A 6,000-nucleotide genomic window follows, 5' to 3' on the forward strand; every position below is an offset into this window, starting at 1 on the left:
TGAAAAACCTGAAAGGCAAAAGTCACGCACACAAGGTTACAACCAGTCAAACCAGTCAGCGCACACACACACACAGGCAAACACAAGCAAACACGGACAACTCTCATACACACACAGTCACTCTTCAGCGTACATGGTAGATTCCAGGAAACTTGTAGCATCAGCAAGCACAGAGATGCTAATCCTCCTCAGGGACCTGGAAGACAACAAGAGGTGGTCAAAAAGGGCTTATCTGACAGCAAGTTATCCCCACTCCAGGCCCATATCTCCTATGCCCAAAACTCCACAGAAAAGAGGTGAACTCTGAAGTTTTACAACTGTTCTACCTCACTAAGACTATGTGCCAGGGCAGGGCAGCTCACACATAAGTGGCATAAGATAGCCTGATACAACATAGACACATACAATAGGATACAGCATAAGCCAGCATAGTCACATACAACATATTCAGATACAATGTAGGCACATACAATATAAACCAACATAGTGAGATGCAATAGACTCAGATACAATGTAGGCACACACAATATAAGCCGACACTGAGAGACGCAATATTGGCGCATTCAACATTGGCACATACAACGTGAGCAGAGACAGGTAGAATACAAGTGCTGACTTCAGATAACTCTGAAAGATACTGCAGGCACGTGAGGGGAATCTAATACCCTCCCTATAAAAGTCCAAGAGAATGGCATCTGAAAAGGCGGCGCTACCGAAGCTGAGAATGAAAACGGATGAAAACGCTCAAGTGTCCGTGTGCCGGCCTCAAAAAGTCAAAATGTAACGAGGCCGGAATAAGGATGATCTGGGAAAGTACGCGAGGAGAATACGGCCGATGTGGGCCGGAATGATGCAGATAAAGCGTCTGGATGTAACAAAGGCCTATCACACAGAAGACAAGGGACACAAACAACACAATGCAGACGCAGACAACACAGCAGACACAACTTGAAACTGCCAGGCAGCTTCACCTTATGGACCCAAGACTCCTAGCACAAGATGAGCCACAGGCTGATGACACCAAAGGAAAGAAAGCTTTAAGGCAATAGCACGTGATGATGAAACGGAACTCCTTACAAGAACTAGCGCCTAAGTTGTTAATACGATGCTCGAGAAGCTGGGTAGGCCGAGAGAAGGAAGCGATGACTGCCGGGGGACCGTGGCGATAGCTCTGGACCCGAAGGCGACCTCCTCGGGTGAAAACGTCCACGAGGATGTTGAGACTCAAAGACAGATGACGGCGCAAAACACGTGAGGACGCGGAACTGCCCTGCCCGGCAAAGCCTCCGGTGAGGCCGAGGTGAAACCCTCTCCCGTTACTTCCGAGGGGCCCGTCCCACTAGGGCCCTCTCCTCTAAGCTGACTTTGAATTGCCTCCTTTTGCAAAGCTTTTTCCCCTTATCTTTCACAAGATGAGTGGACAAAAATCCATCTTCAATGGAAAAGAACACATCCACTTCAGTGCTGCCATATCCAGTCTTGGGCTCTGCACCTCATGGTACCTAAGACAACAAAACAGAAAATGTGACAATTGCCTGACAGAAAAAGTAATCCCCAGGCCTCCCCTGCACCGCTACCCCGGCTCACCTCAGATCGCCATTTGACTCCTGAGGCTGCCCGGAGGGTACCTGCAAAAGGAAAAGGCACACATTTAGCGTGCTGTTACACACCGCTCACCTGAGTCATCCTGTCAAAATGTCAACTCACCTGCTTGCCCCTCTTCCCTGGTATGCGTAGGGCCGCAGCAGCTCCCACAAAGAAACAAGGCAAAAAGCAGGCTGAGTTACTGTGAAAACACAATTGCTCCAGTCTGACAGAACTCTGAAACATGTATATCTTAAACTTGTACCCACCAAGCTGCTGGGATCCAGGACTGGAACACCTTGCAAGTGGACCACCTAAAAAAAAAAACCCCAAAAAAACTCAACAGTGTATGCTTAGAGTTGCACCAGAAATTGAGACCTGAGCAACAACTGCTTCCATCCACCAGTCAACACTCACCCTGTCTGCTTCACCTGGAGTGCCAATATCATATGTTATCTCCTAAAAATAAAGACAAAGAACAATGAAATACACCTCAACGTCAAGTTACTGCTGGTAATACTGTGCATGGGGAGAATGAGACCTAAAAGAAAAAAAGGCACCACAGTGTTCACAGCTTTCTCCATTCAGGTTTTTTAATTTTGCAGAAAATACAGAGGTTTTTTACTAACTGCACTCTCAATTATATCCAGACATCCAATGGACATGGAGGTCATTTTTCTACTCAGGGTAAGAAAGAGAATGGAGAAAAAAAAAAAAAAAACAACAAAAAACAACCCCAAAGAAAACATAAGTTAATGGTTTCTGTGTAGAAGTCCACCGGAAGGGTGGTCAGTGCTCAGAGAATGGGAGTCTCCTGGAAAACAGAGAATGCTTGGTCTTTTTTCATGCTATCCTTTATCTCTTTCATATTAAAGCATGGCACAAATGAATTTAGTGTTCTTTGATGTCAGTCTTTTCCTGGTTTTTCTCTCCTTTAGGGTCAAACTTCCACATACTCTGGGTAAGAAATAGTATTTAAAAAAGGAACAAAGAAAACATGAAAAAATAAAAATTAAAAAAAACTGAATAAAAAGTTTTTAAAAATTTAAAATACAAAAAATAAAAACATGGAAATAAAATAAAAATCTAAAAAAAAATCTAAAAGTAATGTTAAAAAAAGTTAAAAATTAAAAATAAATATAAAATCTTTTAAAGAACACAAAACAACAGCTGGACTGGGATGAGGCCTTCCAGGGGCTTTGCTTCCTACTGGCTCCATCCTTTTTTACCAACTACCTGCAAGATGAAAAACAACAAGGATAAAGTTTCAAACAGGATGTCCTTGGTTGAGGCACTTCAAAATAAGATTTTTAACAAAAAGTCAGCCAAAAAAAGAGAGTCTGAAAATCAAGACATAAGCCTCACAGCTATTTAAAAACAAAACAAAACAAAAAAGCTGTCACTGGTGTGCATAACTTGCCAGCCCCTCATGGTTTGAAGTCCTTAGCATTTATTTTTACCAAGTTGACAACTAAAGCCTTGTAGAAAGATTAAAAACAAAATCCTGGACAAAACCAGGCATTTTCCCAAGCCCCCTCAGTGTGGAGCTGTGTCAGCCCCAAGTGTTTGGTCCCCCAGCCCAGCCCAGAGCAGGCTCCAGCTGCTCCCCAGGGGGGGTTACCAAGGGACTCACTTGTTTGGAGCTGTAAATGCAGGTGCCCTGCACTGGAGTACCAATAAATGTGAAATATGGGACTCTCATCATCAACAGTGACTGACCTTCCCTGGGGAGCCCCCTCACCCAGGATGGGGCACTCTGCCATGGATTTAATCCATCTGCATCTGAAAGGAAGTCAGGACAAAAGTCAAAGTGCTGCAAGATAACTTGACAGCTGCAGACAATTTGTGTCAATCCAGGAATACCCTCTACAGCCCAACTACACCCCACATGACAAATTTCAAGCCCCCAGGACTTGTCCCATTCCCCCCACACCCAGACTGAGCAACAAGGCAGAGCAGCTCCAGGCCAAACACACCAACACCCGTGACACAGGACAGGACAAAAGGGGGGACACAACAGGGACAGAAATATCTGGGCAAGAAGAACGACCCTGAGAACCGAGAAAACTCGCAATGAGATGACCGAGGTCAGACCGATGGGGAGCTGACCAGGCTCAGAGAACCCTGCAGGAAGAAGATGCCAACGGGATCACTAATCCCAAGAAACGCAGGGATGGATGCCTGAGAATCCTATGGTCAGAATCTTCCACTCAGCTGTGCACTTTTAGAAGACCTAATCTGCCAGAATGGATCACAGCAGTGCACAGCTGTGGATACAGCTCAGAACAAGACCTGGAAAGGCATCAGAGTGGATGGTTGTGAAGAGAGATGGATAAGGCACCAGCCTGGATGGTTGTGAAGAGAGATGGATCCTGATGTGTCTGAGCACCCGAGTCAAGGGTTTGATGCCTGGCCTGGTATCAGCACCAGGAACAGGGAGATGTTAAGAACGATGCCTGGGGTTTCTAACAGATCCCTCAAAGGGATAACACAACAGACACAGAGCGCACAACAGACAAGTGACACGACCTTGCCCTGGGACTGCTCTGCCCTGCACACCTCAGCACTGGGATCAAAAATGAGACTTTTCCCTTTACACAGCCTAAGGGGTCACATCTTGGACATCCCCATCTCCAAACCTGATTTAAAAACCCCTCCTGGTGACCCCTGAACCCACACCCCACTTTCATCCCCTCTGTGGCTCCCAGCCCTCCACTTATCTCTCAGACATCTGGAGATGCAAATCCACGTCAGGTACAAAAAAAGGCCACCTCTCCCTCAGGGAAATTCCTGCTGTCACTGGGCTGTTATCTCACACTCAGCTACAATAAAGGAAAGGAAACGTGACCGTGTGATCTCAGCAGCACATTGGCCAAAAACCAGCAATTCTGCTACTCACCACCTCCTAAGCACACCCAGGTCCTCAGGCCCTGTGCTCCAGCTCTGCTCAGACACCAACACTGCGGGGTGTGCCTGGGTTAAGAGCAGACAAGGTGATGTGGCACTGCTGAAACTTGAGCAGAGCCTCCCTCCTCCTCCCTGACACACCTCAACTCCTCGGCTGTTACCAAAGCCCACCTGGATGGCCCCTTCAAATGGAGAAGGTCAAGGCTTCACCATAGAGTCCTGTAATGCTCCCATTGTCTGGTTGGTGAGGGGAGCTCGGCATCGTGTGAGTGGAACACCTAAAACACACAGCACTGGACGCTCAGCGTTCCACCAGCAAGTGAGGCTTGAGCAATAGTAACTGCTTCTGTCCACCCATCACTGCTCACCTCGTACACTTCACCTTGACTGCAGAGACCCAGCTTTGCCTCCTAAAAACAAAGACAAAGAGCAGTGCTGTAACATGGCCACCATTTACACTCCCCTGCAAACACAAACAGTGACTGACCTTCTCAGGGGAGCCCCCTCACACAGGATGGGGTGCTCTGCCATGGATGTAATCCATCTGCATCTGAAACAAAGTCAGGACAAAAGTCAAAGTGCTGCAGGATCACTTGACAGCTCCAGACACTTTGTGTCACCCTCACTGTTTTTACTCCTGAGGGGTCCATCCCACAAGGACTCTCTCCTCTCTCAGGTAACTTTAAATTGCCTCCTGGCACTGAAAAGGTTTTTTCCCTTCTCCCAACCACCAGCCCCAGCAACTTAACTTTTGAATATGAGTGGACAAAATCCATCCTGGGCAGAAATGAACGTGTTGGCTCCGTGGATTTGAAGACGTTCTCTCAGTGCTGCCATATCCAAACTCCAGCTGTGCACCTCCTCACACTACCTGGAACCACAGAACAGAAAATGTGACTATTTCACTCCAGAAGAGTCACCCCCAGGGCTCCTCTGCACCCCTGTCCCAGCCCCCCCTCAGATCTTCCCCCCACTCCAGAGGCTGCCCAGAGTGAACCCAGCAAAAGGAAAAGGGACACACTGAGCACAGCACTCACCTCTGGGCCACCTGCCCAAGGGCCAACTCACCCCCTCCCTCTATTCCCTGGCACACCTGGGGCAGCAGCAGCACCTGCAAAGAAACAAAAAAGGAAAAATTATGCTGAGTTACTATGAAACAGCAACCTCCCTGCTCTGCCTGAAGCACAGCACAAGTGAACCTTGATGTTGCACCCATCTACCCTCCTCTGGCATCCTGGGCCAGCACATCTGCCAAGGAAACCACCCAAAATAAATAAATAAATAAAACCAGTGAATGCTTAGAGTAGAACCAGAAGTGAGACTTCAGCAAAAGCAACTGCTTCTGTCCACCATCACTGCTCACCTCATCCACTTCACCTTGACTGCAGAGATCCAGCCTTACCTCCTAAAAACAAAGACAAAGAGCAGTGCTGTAACATGGCCACCATTTACACCTCCCCTGCAAACGCAAACAGTGACTGACCTTCTCAGGGGAGCCCCCTCACCCGG

The 6,000-nt window shown here is 47.5% G+C and overlaps 1 long non-coding RNA gene across 1 annotated transcript; it reads right to left on the minus strand.

Annotated features, from left to right (window-relative positions):
* Positions 1-4,294: 4,294 nt before the first annotated feature.
* Positions 4,295-4,771, minus strand: LOC310913370. The gene is made up of 3 exons (XR_014590807.1): positions 4,663-4,771; positions 4,484-4,557; positions 4,295-4,406 (listed from the first exon to the last, which is right to left on the minus strand). It is a non-coding gene; the product is annotated as an uncharacterized lncRNA (long non-coding RNA).
* Positions 4,772-6,000: the final 1,229 nt, after the last annotated feature.

This window comes from Zosterops lateralis, assembly GCF_965231275.1.
Source record: "Zosterops lateralis genome assembly, chromosome: 10".
NCBI classification, from domain to species: Eukaryota; Metazoa; Chordata; class Aves; order Passeriformes; family Zosteropidae; genus Zosterops; species Zosterops lateralis.